The 17,434-nt window shown below is 39.2% G+C and overlaps 1 non-coding gene across 1 annotated transcript; it reads left to right on the top strand.

The window, feature by feature from the left end:
• Nucleotides 1–12,261: 12,261 nt before the first annotated feature.
• On the top strand, nucleotides 12,262–12,334 carry TRNAV-UAC (transfer RNA valine (anticodon UAC)). The gene has a single exon. It is a non-coding gene; the product is annotated as a tRNA-Val (tRNA).
• Nucleotides 12,335–17,434: the final 5,100 nt, after the last annotated feature.

Raw genomic sequence — 17,434 nt, 5'->3', positions numbered from 1 at the left:
CCCTGTCAGGGTGGTCCTTGGTAGCCAGGCACCATCTAGTTCTTCTGGTCTCAGGCTGATGGAGTCTCTAGTTTATGTGGTCCTTTCTGTCTCTTGAGCTCATATTTTCCTTGTGTCTTTGGTGTTCTTCATTCCCCTTTGTTCAAGGCAGGTTGGGACCAATTGATGCATCTGAGATGGACAATAGCTAGCTCTTAAGACACCAGACGACACTCACCAATGTGGGATGCAGAACGTTTTCTTGATAAACTTTGCTATGCCAGTTGACCTAGATGTCCCCTGAAAACATGGTCCCTAGATCCCTGCCACTGCTTCTCGGTCCCTTGAAGTGTTTGGTTATATTCAGGCAGTTTCTTAGCTGTTGGTTTGGTTCAGTTGTGCTGACTTCCCCTGTATCGTGGGTTGTCTTTCTCACCACCTAAGATCATTCTTTTCTACTATCTACTTAGTGAATACCCCTCTTCCTCCCTCCCCACCCTCATAACCATTAAAAACTGTTTTCTTCTGCAAAACCCTTATCTGCTTTTAATGAACTATGTAATTTACTTCAAATTCTGTCAATTCCGGGAACCTTGTTTTTCATCTATGCCTTCAGTGCCATTGGATCCTGATAATATGCCACCTCATCAAGTGGATGAATGCCGGCTACTTCTTTTTGGTACAGTGACTCTGTGTGTTCCTTCCATCTTCTTCTGATGCTTCCCGCATCGTTCACTATTTTCCCCCATGGAATCCTTCACTATTGCAACTTAAAACTTGAGTTTTTTCTTCAGTTTTTTCAGTTTGAGAAATAATGAGCTTCTTCTTTCCTTTTGGTCTTCTATTTCTAGGCTTTTGCACATATCATTATCATATTTATTTTGTCTTCTCGAACTGCCCTTTGAAATATTCTGTTCGCCCCTTTTACTTCATCATTTCTTGCTTTTGCTTTAGCTACTTGATGTTCAAGAGCAAGTTTGAGAGTGTCTTCTGACATCCATTTTGGTCTTTCCTTTCTTTCCTGTCTTTTAAAAGACCTCTTGCTTTCTTCGTGTATGGGGTCCTGTTAGCATTCCACAACTTCTCTGGGCTTCACTCATTGGCTTTTAATGCATCAAATCTATTCTTGAGATGGTCTCCAAGTTCAGTAGGATATACTCAAGGTTGTACTTTGGCTCTTAAGGATTTGTTCTAATTTTCTCCAGTGTCTTCACTGTGGGTATTATCACCAACAACATTGTACTTCAGGGTAGATCTTGCAATTATCTTTTTGACAATGAATGCAACAGCATTTCTCTTCAATTTGTCATTCCTGGCATAGTGTACCATATGATTGTTCAATTCAAAATGGCCAATACCAGTCCATTGCCACTCACTAATGCCTAGGATATCAATGTTTGTGTGTTACATTTCATTTTTGATGATTTCCAATATTCCTAGTGTCATACTTCTTCCATTCCAAGTTCTTCGTATTAATGGATGTTTGCAGCTGTTTCTTCTTATTTTGAGTCATTTCACATCAGCAAATGAAGGTCCCTAAACGTTGACACTATCCATGTCATTAACGTCGACTCTACTACCAACTGAAATATTTCGACAAATGCATAGAGCACTGGAAGTGCTCACTCATCTATGCCAAGAAATTTAAAAAGACAGATACCTGGCAACCAATTGGAAGAGATCTATATTTATGCCTATTCCCAAGAAAGGTGATCCAACCAAATATGGAAATTGTTGAACAATATCATTAATGTTGTACACAAGAAAAATTTTGCTGAAGATCATTCAAAATGGCTACCCCAGTAAATCAACAGGGAACTACCAGAAATTCAAGCCAGATTCAGAAGAGGACACAGAACCAAGGATATCATTGCTGATGTCAGATGGATCCTGGCTGAAAGCAGAGAATACTAGAAAGATATTTACCTGTGTTTTATTGATTATGCATAGGCCTTTGGCTGAATGGATCATAAAAAATTGTGGACAACATTGTGAAGAATGGGAATTCCAGAACACTTAATTGTGCCCCAGAGGACCTATACATAAATCAAGAGGCAGTCCTTTAAGCAGAACAAGGGGATAATGAGTGGTTTAGAGTCAGGAAAAGTGTGCATCAGGTTTGTATCCTTTCACCATACCTATTCAAAAAAAAAATTTTTTTTTTTTTATTCAATCTGTATGCTAACAAAATAGTCTGAGAAGCTGGATTATATGAAGAAGAACAGGGCATCAAGATTGGAGGATGACTATTAACAACCTGCATTCTAAAGATGAGATAACCCTGTTTGCTGAAGGTAAAGTGGATTTGAAGCACTCACTGATGAAGATCAAACACTAAAGCCTTCAATACGGATTACACCTCAACATAAAGAAAACAAAAATCCTCACAATTAGACCAATAAGCAACATGATGAGAAACGGAGAAAAGATTGAAGTTGTCAAGGGTTTTTCATTCTGCTCGTGTCCACAATCTACACCCATGGAAGCAGCAGACAAGGAATCAAAAGACACAATGCATTGGGCAAATCTGCTGCAAAAAACCTCTTTAAAGTATTGAAAAGTAAAGCAGTCACCTTGAAGACTAAGCTGCACCTGACCCAAGTCATGGTGTTTTCACTTGCTTCGTATGTGTTTGAAAGCTGGACAACGAATAAGAGAGAAGAATTGTTGTCTTTAAATCCTGGTGTTGGCATAGAATATCAGATAAGCCATGAACTTCCAAAAGAATGCACAAATCTGTCTTGGAAGAAGCACAACAAGAATTCTCCTTAGAAACAAGGATTGTGAGACTACGTCTCATATACTTTGGAGATATTTTCAGGAGGGATCAATCAGTCCCTGAGGAAGGATGTCATGCTTGGTAAATTAGAGGGTCAGTGAAAAAGAGGAAGACCCTCAACAAGATGGATTGACCTAGTGGCTGCAACAAGGGGCTCAAGCATAACAAAGATTGTGAGGATGGCTCAGGACCAAGCAGTGTTTCGTTTTGTTGTATATAGGGCCCATATGTGTCAGAACTGACTTGACGGCACCTAACAACAACAACAATGTAATTTACTAAATCATTTTGTGTACTGTGTTTCTTTATCATCGGAATGTAAGGTCTATGAGGGGAAAGACTTCTGTTTGTGTTTGTTTACTACTGTAGCCTTTGTAGATAAAACAATCCCTGGCACAGAGTGTTGTTGTTGTTTTGTTGTTTTTAGGTGCTATCAGATGACACCCTCACGTACAACAGAAGGAAACACTGCCTGGTCCTGTACCATCTTCACAATCCTTACTGTTTGTGCCCTTGTTGCACCCACTTTGTGAATCCATCTCGTTGAGAGTCTCTCCTGGTAACGTGTTCAAAACATGTAAGACAAAGTCTTACCATCCTCCATTCTAAGGAGCATTCTGGCTTAAATTTCTTATCTAGGAGATGATGAAAATGAGATCTAGATGATTATTGATTATCCGTTTCCTGTAACAATATATCTTATACTGAAAGAGATGTAACTGGATTTCATGCCTCGAGTTCCTTTTTACTGAGCCATGGTTATCATAGCTGAATGTGTTGGCAGAATCGGTGAAGGGAATGGGGTCCTCTTAACCTAGAAATTCAAATTGGAGCCATTATTCCCTGTCCTTGAGTATGAAGAATGTGATCTAGCTGGAGCTGGACTCACAAGGACACATCAACTGGGTCCTGAGATATAAAAACAATAGTTGGCAAAACCTAGAAAACATCTTCTAGGCATACTTTTACATAAACAAGTCTTAAACAGAGCACAAAAGACCCACATATTTTCCACTGTTATCTTTGTCTACTAAAAACCCACTGCTGGGAGGCGGGGCCAAGATGGTGGACTAGGTGGACACTACCGCGGATCCCTCTTGCAAAAAAGACTCGGAAAAACAAGTGAATCGATCACATACATAACAATCTACGAACCCGGAACAACAAACACAGATTTAGAGACGGAGAACGAACAAATATGGGGAGGCAACGATTGTTTTCAGAGCCTGGAGCGAGCGTACCAGTCAGCGGAAAACTAGTTTCCCAGTGATGGCTCGGAGACACCAGTCCATATCAAACCACATAAAGAAGCAGACCATGACAGCTTCTCCAACCCCCCAAACAAAAGAATCAAAATCTTTCCCAAATGAAGATACAATCCTGGAATTCTCAGATACAGAATATAAAAAACTAATTTACAGAATGCTTCAAGACATCACAAACGAAATAAGGCAAGCTGCAGAAAAAGCCAAGGAACACACCGATAAAACTGTTGAAGGACTCAAAAAGATTAGTCAAGAACATAGTGGAAAAATTAATAAGTTGCAAGAATCCATAGAGAGACAGCATGTAGAAATCCAAAAGATTAACAATAAAATTACAGAATTAGACAACGCAATAGGAAGTCAGAGGAGCAGACTCGAGCAATTAGAATGTAGACTGGGACATCTGGAGGACCAGGGAATCAACACCAACATAGCTGAAAAAAAATCAGATAAAAGAATAAAAAAAATAAAGAAACCCTAAAATCATGTGGGAATCTATCAAGAAGGATAACTTGCGAGTGATTGGACTCCCAGAACAGGGAGGGAGGACAGAAAACACAGAGAAAATAGTTGAAGAACTCCTGACACAAAACTTCCCTGACATCATGAAAGACGAAAGGATATCTATTCAAGATGCTCATCAAACCCCATTTAAGATTGATCCAAAAAGAAAAACACCGAGACATATTATCATCAAACTCGCCAAAACCAAAGATAAACAGAAAATTTTACAAGCAGCCAGGGAGAAAAGAAAGGTTTCCTTCAAGGGAGTATCTATAAGAATAAGTTCAGACTACTCAGCAGAAACCATGCAGGCAAGAAGGCAATGGGATGACATATACAGAGCACTGAAGGAGAAAAACTGCCAGCCAAGGATCATATATCCAGCAAAACTCTCTCTGAAATATGAAGGTGAAATTAAGATATTTACAGATAAACACAAGTTTAGAGAATTAGCAAAAACCAAACCAAATCTACAAGAAATACTAAAGGATATTGTTTGGTCAGAAAACCAATAATATCAGATATCAGCACAATACAAGGTCACAAAACAGAACGTCCTGATATCAACTCAAATAGGGAAATCACAAAAACAAACAAATTAAGATTAATTAAAAAAAATAATAATAATACACATAACAGGGAATCATGGAAGTCAATAGGTAAAAGATCACAATAATCAAAAAGAGGGACTAAATAAAGGAGGCATTGAACTGCCAGATAGAGAGTGATACAAGGCGATATAGAATGATACAAGTTAGGTTTTTACTTAGAAAAATAGGGGTAAATAATAAGGTAACCACAAAAACGTATAACAACTCCATAACTCAAGATAAAAGCCAAGAAAAACGTAACGACTCAACTAACATAAAGTCAAACACTAGGAAAATGAGGATCTCACAATTTACTAAGAAAAAGTCTCAGCATAAAAAAGTATGTGGAAAAACGATATTGCCAACAACACACATGAAAAGGCATCAAAATGACAGCACTAAAAACTTCTTTATCTATAATTACACTGAATGTAAATGGACCAAATGCACCAATAAAGAGACAGAGAGTCACGGACTGGATAAAGAAACACGATCCATCTATACGCTGCCTACAAGAGACACACCTTAGACTTAGAGACACAAACAAACTAAAACTCAAAGGATGGAAAAAAAATATATCAAGCAAACAATAAGCAAAAAAGAAGAGGAGTAGCAATATTAATTTCTGACAAAATAGACTTTAGACTTAAATCCACCACAAAGGATAAAGAAGGACACTATATAATGATAAAAGGGACAATTGATCAGGAAGACATAACCATATTAAATATTTATGCACCCAATGACAGGGCGGCAAGATACATAAATCAAATTTTAACAGAATTGAAAAGTGAGATAGACACCTCCATAATTATAGTAGGAGACTTCAACACACCACATTCGGAGAAGGACAGGACATCCAGTAAGAAGCTCAATAGAGACACGGAAGACCTACTTACAACAATCAACCAACTTGACCTCATTGACTTATACAGAACTCTCCACCCAACTGCTGCAAAGTATACTTTTTTTTCTAGTGCACATGGAACATTCTCTAGAATAGACCACATATTAGGTCATAAAACAAACCTTCGCAGAGTCCAAAACATCGAAATATTACAAAGCATCTTCTCAGACCACAAGGCAATAAAACTAGAAATCAATAACAGAAAAACAAGGGAAAAGAAATCAAATACTTGGAAAATGAACAATACCCTCCTGAAAAAAGACTGGGTTATAGAAGACATCAAGGAGGGAATAAGGAAATTCATAGAATGCAACGAGAATGAAAATACTTCCTATCAAAACCTCTGGGACACAGCAAAAGCAGTGCTCAGAGGCCAATTTATATCAATAAATGTACACATACAAAAAGAAGAGCCAAAAGCAGAGAACTGTCCCTACAACTTGAACAAATAGAAACTGAGCAACAAAAGAACCCATCAGGCACCAGAAGAAAACAATTAATAAAAATTAGAGCTGAACTAAATGAATTAGAGAACAGAAAAACAACTGAAAGAATTAACAAAGCCAAAAGTTGGTTCTTTGAAAAAATTAACAAAATTGATAAACCATTGGCTAGACTGACTAAAGAAATACAGGAAAAGAAACAAATAACCCGAATAAGAAACGAGAAGGACCACATCACAACAGAGCCAAATGAAATTAAAAGAATCATTTCAGATTACTACGAAAAATTGTACTCTAACAAATTTGAAAACCTAGGAGAAATGGATGAATTCTTGGAAAAACACTACCTACCTAAACTAACACATTCAGAATTAGAACAACTAAATAGACCCATAACAAAAAAAGAGATTGAAACGGTAATCAAAAAACTTCCAACAACAAAAAGCCCTGGCCCGGACGGCTTCACTGCAGAGTTCTACCAAACTTTCAGAAAAGAGTTAACACCACTAATACTGAAGGTATTTCAAAGCATAGAAAATGATGGAATACTACCCAACTCATTCTATGAAGCCACCATCTCCCTGATACCAAAACCAAGTAAAGACATTACAAAAAAAGAAAATTATAGACCTATATCCCTCATGAACATTGATGCAAAAATCCTCAACAAAATTCTAGCCAATAGAATCCAACAACACATCAAAAAAATAATTCACCCTGACCAAGTGGGATTTATACCAGATATGCAAGACTGGTTTAATATCAGAAAAACCATTAATGTAATCCATCACATAAATAAAACAAAAGATAAAAACCACATGATCTTATCAATTGATGCAGAAAAGGCATTTGACAAAGTCCAACACCCATTTATGATAAAAACTCTTACCAAAATAGGAATTTAAGGAAAATTCCTCAACATAATAAAGGGCATCTATGCAAAGAGCCAATATCACTCTAAATGGAGAGAACCTGAAAGTATTTCCCTTGGAAACGGGAACCAGACAAGGATGCCCTTTATCACCGCTCTTATTCAACACCGTACTTGAAGTCCTGGCCAGGGCAATTAGGCTAGACAAAGAAATAAAGGGTATCCGGATTGGCAAGGAAGAAGTAACGTTATCAATATTTGCAGATGACATGATTATATACACAGAAAACCCTAAGGAATCCTCCAGAAAACTACTGAAACTAATAGAAGAGTTTGGCAGAGTCTCAGGTTATAAAATAAACATACAAAAATCACTTGGATTCCTCTACATCAACAAAAAGAACACCGAAGAGGAAATAACCAAATCAATACCATTCACAGTAGCCCCCAAGAAGATAAAATATTTAGGAATAAATCTTACCAAGGATGTAAAAGACCTATACAAAGAAAACTACAAAGCTCTACTACAAGAAATTCAAAAGGACATACTTAAGTGGAAAAACATACCTTGCTCATGGATAGGAAGACCTAACGTAGTAAAAATGTCTATTCTACCAAAAGCCATCTATACATACAACGCACTTCCGATCCAAATTCCAATGTCATATTTTAAGGGGATAGAGAAACAAATCACCAATTTCATATGGAAGGGAAAGAAGCCCCCGAGAAGCAAAGCATTACTGAAAAAGAAGAAGAAAGTGGGAGGCCTTACCCTACCTGTTTCAGAACCTATTATACAGCCACAGTAGTCAAAACAGCCTTGTACTGGTACAACAACAGGCACATAGACTAATGGAATAGAATTGAGAACCCAGATATAAATCCATCCACGTATGAGCAGTTGATATTCGACAAAGGACCAGTGTCAGTTAATTGGGGAAAAGATAGTCTTTTTAACAAATGGTGCTGGCATAACTGGATATCCATTTGCAAAAGAATGAAACAGGACCCATACCTCACACCATGCACAAAAACTAACTCCAAGTGGATCAAAGACCTAAACATAAAGACTAAAACGATAAAGATCAGGGAAGAAAAAATAGGGACAACCCTAGGAGTCCTAATACAAGGCATAAACAGAATACAAAACATTACCAAAAATGATGAAGAGAAACCCAATAACTGGGAGCTCCTAAAAATCAAACACCTATGCTCATCTAAAGACTTCACCAAAAGAGTAAAAAGACTACCTACAGACTGGGAAAGAATTTTCAGCTATGACATCTCCGACCAGCGCCTGATCTCTAAAATCTACATGATTCTATCAAAACCCAACCACAAAAGACAGACAACCCAATCAAGAAGTGGGCAAAGGATATGAACACACATTTCACTAAAGAAGATATTCAGGCAGCTAACAGATACATGAGAAAATGCTCTTGATCATTAGCCATTAGAGAAATGCAAGTTAAAACTACGATGAGATTCCATCTCACACCAACTAGACTGGCATTAATCCAAAAAACACAAAATAATAAATGTTGGAGAGGCTGCGGAGAGATTGGAACTCTCATACATGGCTGGTGGGATTGTAAAATGGTACAACCACTTTGGAAATCTATCTGGCGTTATCTTAAACAGTTAGAACTATCATACAACCCAGAAATCCCACTCCTCGGAATATACCCTAGAGATACAAGAGCCTTCACACAAACAGATATATGCACATCCATGTTTATTGCAGCTCTGTTTACAATAGCAAAAAGCTGGAAGCAACCAAGGTGTCCGTCAACGGATGAATGGGTAAATAAATTGTGGTATATTCACACAATGGAATACTACGCATCGATAAAGAACAGTGACGAATCTCTGAAACATTTCATAACATGGAGGAATCTGGAAGACATTATGGTGAGCGAAATGAGTCAGAGGCAAAAGGACAAATATTGTATAAGACCACTGTTATAAGATCTTGAGAAATAGTAAAAACGAAGAAGAACACATACTTTTGTGGTTACGAAGGGGGGAGGGAGGGAGGGAGGGAGAGGGTTTTTTTACCGATTAATCAGTAGGTAAGAACTGCTTTGAGTGAAGGGAAAGACAACACTCAGTACATGGAAGGTCAGCTCAATTGGACTGGACCAAAAGCAAAGAAGTTTCCGGGATAAAATGAATGCTTCAAAGGTCAGCGGAGCAGGGGCGGGGGTCTGGGGAACATGGTTTGAGGGGACTTCTAGGTCAATTGGCAAAATATTTCTAGTATGAAAACATTCTGGATCCCACTTTGAAATGTGGTGTCTGGGGTCTTAAATGCTAACAAGCGGCCATCTAAGATGCATCAATTGGTCTCAACCCACCTGGAGCAAAGGAAAATGAAGAACACCAAGGTCACACGACAACTAAGAGCCCAAGAGACAGAAAGGGCCACATGAACCAGAGACCTACATCATCCTGAGACCAGAAGAACTAGTTGGTGCCCGGCCACAATCGATGACTGCCCTGACAGGGAGCACAATAGAGAACTCCTGAGGGAGCGGGAGATCAGTGGGATGCAGACCCCAAATTCTCATAAAAAGACCAAACTTAATGGTCTGACTGAGACTAGAGGAATCCCGGCGGCCATGCTCCCCAGACCTTCTGTTGGCACAGGACAGGAACCATCCCCCCGAAGACAACTCATCAGACATGAAAGGGACTGGTCAGCGGGGGGGAGAGAGATGGTGATGAAGAGTGAGCTAATTATATCAGGTGGTCACTTGAGAGTGTGTTGGCAACTCTTGTCTGGAGGGGGGATGGGAGGATAGAGAGAGAGGGAAGCTGCCAAAATTGTCACGAAAGGAGAGACTGAAAGGGCTGACTCAATAGGGGGAGAGCAAGTGGAAGTACGGAGTAAGATGTATGTAAACTTATATGTGACAGACTGATTGGATTTGTCAATGTTCACTTGAAGCTTAATAAAAGTTAATAATAAAAAAAAAAAAAACACTGCTGTCAAGTCGATTCTGACTCATAGCGACCCTATAGGACAGGATAGAACTGCCACCATAGAGTTTCCAAGGAGTAGCTGGTGAATTTGAACTAAGGACGTCCTGGTTAGCAGCTGTACCACTTAACCACTATGGCACCAGGGTTTCCCTTTGTCTATTGGTATTTAGTAATTGGCAAGGTTTTTGGACCAGCTAAGACCTTCCTGACTGTCATTACTCAAACCAGAACCAAGGATTACTAAGAAAAACAATTCAAAATGTAGAATCACGTGTATTCAACAATTTTTATCCAATCTGAAAAGGTAAACCTGTAATGATTTTCCTCATTTGTAATGTTACTATATACTGATGATTCTGTAACAGTCCTTGGACTCGGGCAGACATGGCTCTGGCAGTATGCTTGTCTGTTTCCCATTTTTGCCTCGTTGAACATTTACGGAGCAGACACTTTCTTCTTCCTTTATTATACCTTTGTGGCGATTTTTACCCCAGGACAGCCCTCACTTCTAGGTTAGTTTCTATTATCAGAAAGATAGGTTTTTAACTTTTTTTCCTTCACACTGTTTGGGATCAGCTCTCCCATCAGCAGCCAGCAAGTAACAACTTCCTCACATCACAGCCAGCATTTCTGAACATGTAGACTGGACCATGTGGGGAGGCTAGGCTGAATCAGCACCCCGTGCATAAGAAACTCACAGATCATTTGACCTAAAAGTGCACAATATAAGCACCAAAATGTTAAGGGTGTTGGGAATACAAGATAAACAGATTGAGCTCAGTTCAGGGGTAAATGAGGACAAGGAGGTCTGATTAGCATAGGAACTCAATACAAAACTTGAGATGGCCCACCATCCTTCTGAAAGATTTGGATTTCACAATAATCCAGTATGAACAATTTATTTCTGCATTTCCAGACAAGATAAATATCAAAACATAATTCCATCCAGATATTGCTGGTTTTAAAATCCAACAGCTTACTTATTTGTCCTTAATACTTTTGCGATAATGACACTATCCCAGACCAAAGACAAGTTTAATTAAATGGGGTTTCAAATCAGTGAAGAATTGATTCTGAGAGAAGATTGGACCATGCTTGGCCCCACAGAGAATCGCTTCTGAGGGCAAGATTTAATCTTTAGACTAGCCACATCTCCATGGGCTTCATACCACACTAAAATTTTATGTCTACCTCACCTTCCCAAGAGAGCTGAAGGATTTCCTCCAATGTTTAGCCGAGATATTGATGTAGTAGGAACACTGGTGGTGTAGTGGTTAAGAACTCAGCTGCAAAACTAATATAGCAGCTGCTCCATAGAAACCCTGTGGAGCAGTGACTGGGCTTGATGGCAACAGGCATTGATGTACTATTGTGTGCCAGTCACTGCCAATACAAAGCAAAACAGAAGTGGTTCATGACATAATGACATAATGATGTCTTAGGTTCCTATTACTGCTGTGACTGAAATATCACAAGTGCGTGGCTTAAAGAACAGAATTTTTCTTTTTCTTTCTCACAGTTTATAGGTCTAGAAGGCCAAATTCTATGTGTATCTCTAGGGGGAAGTCCTTCTTCTTCTAGTGCAGCTTTCTGTTGTTTTTTTCAGGCGCCATGGAGTTGGTTCTGATTCATGGCATACCTTACAACAGAACGAAATGCTGCCTGGTCCTGCGCCATCCTCACAATTGTTGTTATGCTTGAGGTCGTTGCAGCAGCCACTGCGTCAGTGCATCTCGTCGAAGGACTTTCTGTTTTTCTCTGACCCTCTAATTTACCAGGCATAATGTCCTTCTCCAAGGACTGGTCCCTCCTGATGACATGTCCAAAGTATGTGAGACGAAGTCTTGCCATTCTTGGTTCTAATGAGCATTCTGGCTGTACTTCTTCCAAGACAGATTTGTTAGTTCTTCTGGCAGTCCATGGCAGTATATTTCCTGTGTTTCCATGGTGTAGTGGTTAGCACATCTGCTTTACACGCAGAAGATCCTGGGTTCAATCCCCAGTGGAACCAACAGCCATCAATCCTTCTACTTCCTGTGCTTGTTTACAGATTCACCTCCTTCTGTTGTTTTCTGGTAGCATCTGTCTTCCCCCAGAGTGTGCTCCCTTCTCTGTGTGTCTAATCTGCTGTTTTTATGTCAAGTGTAAGTAGGTTTAGGATAAACCTTCCACTGATCTGGCCTCCCTGACCCAAAAAACAAACCCTATTCCCAAATGGGATTTCATTCACAGGTATGTTGTCGTTGTTGTTTTTAGGTGCCATCGAGTCGGTTCCGACTCATAGCGACCCTATGCACAACAGAACGAAACACTGGCCGTTCCTGCGCCATCCTTACAATCATTGCTACACTTGAGCTCATTGTTGTAGCCACTGTGTTAGTCCACCTCTTTGAGGGTATTCTTCTTTTCCGCTGACCCTGTACTCTGCCAAGCATGATGTCTTTCTCCAGGGACTGATCCCTCCTGACAACATGTCCAAAGTGTGTAAGATGTCAGTCTCGCCATCCTTGCCTCTAAGGAGCATTCTGGCCGCACTTCTTCCAAGAAAGATTTGTTCCTTCTTTTGGCAGCCAATGGTATATTCAATGTTCTTCACCAACACCACAATTCAAAGGCATCAACTCTTTTTCAGTCTTCCTTATTCATTGTCCAGCTTTCACATGCATATGATGTGATTGAAAATAGCATGTCTTGGGTCAGGCGCGACTTAGTCTTCAGGGTGACATCTTTGCTCTTCGACACTTTGAAGAGGTCCTTTGCAGCAGATTTACCCAATGCAATGCGTCTTTGGATTTCTTGACTGCTGCTTCCATGGCGGTTGATTGTGGATCCAAGTAAAATGAAATCCTTGACAACTTCAGTCTTTTCTCTGTTTATCATGATGTTTCTCATTGGTCGAGTTGTGAGGATTTTTGTTTTGTTTATGTTGAGGTGCAATCCATACTGAAGGCTGTGGTCTTTGATCTTCATTAGTAAGTGCTTCAAGTCCTTTCAGTAAGCAAGGTCATGTCATCTGCATAACACAGGTTGTTAATGAGTCTTCCTCTAATCCTGATGCCCTGATCTTCTTCATATAGTCCAGCTTCTCCAATTATCTGTTCAGCATACAGACCAAATAGGTATGGTTTAAGAATGCAACCCTGACGCACACCTTTCCTGACTTTAAACCAATCAGTATCCCCTTTTCCTGTCCAAACTACTGCCTCTTGATATATGTAAAGGTTCTTCATGAGCACAATTAAGTGTTCTGGAATTCCCATTCTTCGCGGTATTATCCATAGTTTGTTATGATCCACACAGTCGAATGCCTTTGCATAGTCAATAAAACACAGGTAAACATCCTTCTGGCATCTCTGCTTTCATCCAGGATCCACCTGACATCAGCAGTGATGTTCCTGGTTCCATGTCCTCTTCCGAATCCAGCCTGAATTTCTGGCAGTTCCTTGTCGATATACTGCTGCAGATGTTTTTGAATGATCTTCAACAAAATTTTGCTTGCATATGATATTAATGATATTGTTCTATAATTTCCACATTTAGTTGGATCACCTTTCTTGGGAATAGGCATAAATATGGATGGTCCTGTCAGTTGGTCAGGAAGCTGCCTTCCATATTTCTTGGCATAGAGGAGTGAGCACCTCCAGCACGGCATCTGTTTGTTGAAACATCTCAATTGATATTCCATCAATTCCTGGAGCCTTGTTTTTTGCCAGTGCCTTCAGAGCAGCTTGGACTTCTTCCTTCAGTACCATTGGTTCCTGATCATATGCCACCTCTTGAAATGGTTGAATATTGGCTAATTCTTTTTGGTATAATGACTCTCTGTGTTCTTTCCATCTTCTTTTGTTGCTTCCTGCATCATTTAATATTTTCCCCATGGAATCCTTCACTATTGCAACTCAAGGTTTGAATTTTTTCTTCAGTTCTTTCAGCTTGAGAAACACCGAGTGTGTTCTTCCCTTTTGGTTTTCCATCTCCAGCTCATTGCACATGTCATTATAATACTTTACTTTGTCTTCTCGAGAGGCCCTTTGAAATCTTCTGTTCAGTTCTTTTACTTCTCAATTCTTCCTTTTGCTTTAGCTGCTCGACGCTCAAGAGCAAGTTTCAGAGTCTCCTCTGACATCCACCTAGGACTTTTCTTTCCTTCCTGTCTTTTCAGTGACCTCTTGCTTTCTTCATGGATGATGTCCTTGATGTCATTCCACAACTCATCTGGTCTTTAGTCTCTAGTGTTCAATGCGTCAAATGTTTTCTTGAGATGGTCTACAAATTCAGGCGGGATATACTCAGTGTCATATTTTGGCTCTCGTGGACTTGCTCTGATTTTCTTCAGTTTCAGCTTGAACTTGCATATGAGCAATTGATGGTCTGTTGCACAGTCGCCCCCTGGCCTTGTTCTGACTGATGAGACTGAGCTTTTCCATCGTCTCTTTCGTAGATGTAGTCAATTTGATTTCTGTCTGTTCCATCTGGCGAGGTCCATGTGTATTAACAACAAAAAAAAAAAAGTCGCCGTTTATGTTGGTGAAAGAAGGTGTTTGCAATGAAGTTGTCGGTCTTGCAAAATTCTATCATTCGATCTCCGGCATTGTTTCTATCCCAAGACCATATTTTCCAACTACTTGTCCTTCTTTTTTTCCAACTTTTGCATCCCAATCGCCAGTAATCATGAAGGCAGCTTGACTGCATGTTCGATCAATTTCCTACTGCAGCGGCTGATAAAAATCTTCCATTTCTTCATCTTTGAACCTGGTGGTTGGTACATAAATTTGAATAATAATCTTGTTAATTGGTCTTCCTTGTAGGCGTATGGATATTACCCTACCACTGACAGCGTTGTACTTCAGGATCGATCTTGAAACGTTCTTTTTGACGATGAATGCAACACCAATCCTCTTTGAGTTGTCATTCCCAGCATAGTAGACTATATGATTGTCCAATTCAAAATGGCCAATACCAGTCCCTTTCAGCCCACTAATGCCTAGGATATCAATGTTTATGTGTTCTGTTTCCACAGGTATAGGGTTTAGAATTTATAACCCATATTGTTGGAGGATACAATTCAACCTGTAACAATACATAAAAATTATAATTAACCCTTTAAAAAGCTGTGAAACTGTGTTCTAAAGTGGCTGTGTCATTTTACATTCCCACCAGCACTGTATAAGAGTGCCAATTTCTCCACATCCTTGGCAACCCAGGTTATCCTCTATGTTTTCTGGTAAAGAAATACAAGTAGGTGTGCAATGGTAGCTCACTGTGGTTTCATTTGTGCGTGCATATTGACTATGAGGAGCACTGGTTGCACAGTGGTTAAGAGCTACAGCTGCTAACCAAGAGGTCAGCAGTTTGAATCCACCAGCCACTCCTTGGGAACCCTATAGGGCAGTTCATCTCTCTCCTATGGTTCCTATGAGTTGGAATTTACTGGACAGCAATGGATTTGGATTTTTTTTTTTTTTTCGTTTAATGACTGTGATGTTGAACATCTTTTCTAGTCCTCATTAGCCATTTGTATTTTTTCTCTGGGGAAAAGTCCATTCAAATACTTTGTGTGTTTTAGATTTGTCATTTATCTTATTGTTATTGATTTGTAAAAGTTCTTTACGTGTTCGGGATACAAGTCCTTCATGAGTTACATGATTTACGGATATTTTCTCCCTGCCTATGGTTTCTCTTTTCATTTCCCTAGTGGCGTCTTCCGAAGGGCAAAAGATTTTCATTTTGATTCAGTCCAGTTTGTCAATTTTTTCCTTTATGGATAGTGCTTTTGGTGTTATATTTAAGAACTCTGCCTCACCCAACGTCACAAGGATTTTTTCCAACGTCTTCACCTAAAACTTTCATAATTTAAGCTCTTATATTTAGGTCTATGATCCATTCTGAGTTACTGTTTGTGTACCATTGGAGGTAAGGCTCTAAATTCATCTTTTTTATGTGGATATCCAATTGTCCCAGCAATATTTGTTGAAAAAGCTACATTTTCTGTGTTGAATTATCTTTGTATTTTTGTGAAATGGGTTGCGATGAGTCAGAAACCATCACTTGGCTATGAATGAGAAGATTCTATGTTTCACTCTGACTGGCTAAATATCTTACAGAAAAAAAAAAATTCATTTGTCGTTTTCATTTATAGAAATCGATCTAATTTTTTCAATGAATATTTTGGGTGATAACAAATAGCACCACTTTAATGTTCTCAATATTTTTCTCTTTTTTTCAGTCTTGAAAATATTTTTAAAATAGCCCCTTAAGGACAGCAGAGTTCTACAGCCATTGGGACAGATTCTGCTTTAGACACCGTCTTCAGAAGTGATTCCACCCACAGTCACATGGATTTCCTTTGCACCACTGGCCCCGACTAAGGGTTACTGCTTCTTCCTTGTGGGAAAAGAAGCCATTTCCAATAATATTGAGGCATGTTAATCTCCACCATTTTAAATGAAAGCAAGCCATTGGCACAGTAATCAATTCGTCTAATACCGCATTCACTGAAAATACTATTTTAGTATAGTAAATAACTTCCGTATTTCCAAATTGTATATAAAAGAAATAGTTATTGGATGATTATAATTTTAGGGATTATATTTTTCTAGTTTCATTACATAAGAGCATTTCAACAACTGGATCAATGGTAGAATTTCTAAATTCATTTGCATTATTTTTGAGTACGAAGATTTATGTGCATATCAATTATATATTGGGTACAATATTGTTTTATGACTTACCTATGCTCTAAAATCAAAATCAGGACAGCGAAATACACTTCTCACGTAGTCATCACATTTCTCTGTGTCAGGATGTCCTCTTGGTGCTTTTTCAAAATGATACAAAATTTTTAAGTCCAGAACTGCTACCAACCTGGCCCAAACTACCTGCATCTCTAGCCTGAATTACTGTAGTAACCTAACAAACGTCCTACTGCTGGTTAGCAGCTCCCTGCTAAGCCTGTCTCCAACCTTGATCTCTGTTTTGGGTGTTGGGTTGTGCCACCCAGATTTCTTTTTTTCAAGACCAAGGCATTCATTTCCTCAGCTGCCAGGAATGTTGCTCCCTCATGGCACCAAGTGAGGCCCTCTCGAGGAATTGCCCTCAGCTGAAAGGAACT

The sequence above is a fragment of the Loxodonta africana genome, chromosome 1 (assembly GCF_030014295.1).
Source record: "Loxodonta africana isolate mLoxAfr1 chromosome 1, mLoxAfr1.hap2, whole genome shotgun sequence".
Classification (NCBI taxonomy): Eukaryota; Metazoa; Chordata; class Mammalia; order Proboscidea; family Elephantidae; genus Loxodonta; species Loxodonta africana.
Note: the sequence above shows the minus strand (reverse complement) of the source record. Positions and strands in the feature narration are given on the sequence as shown.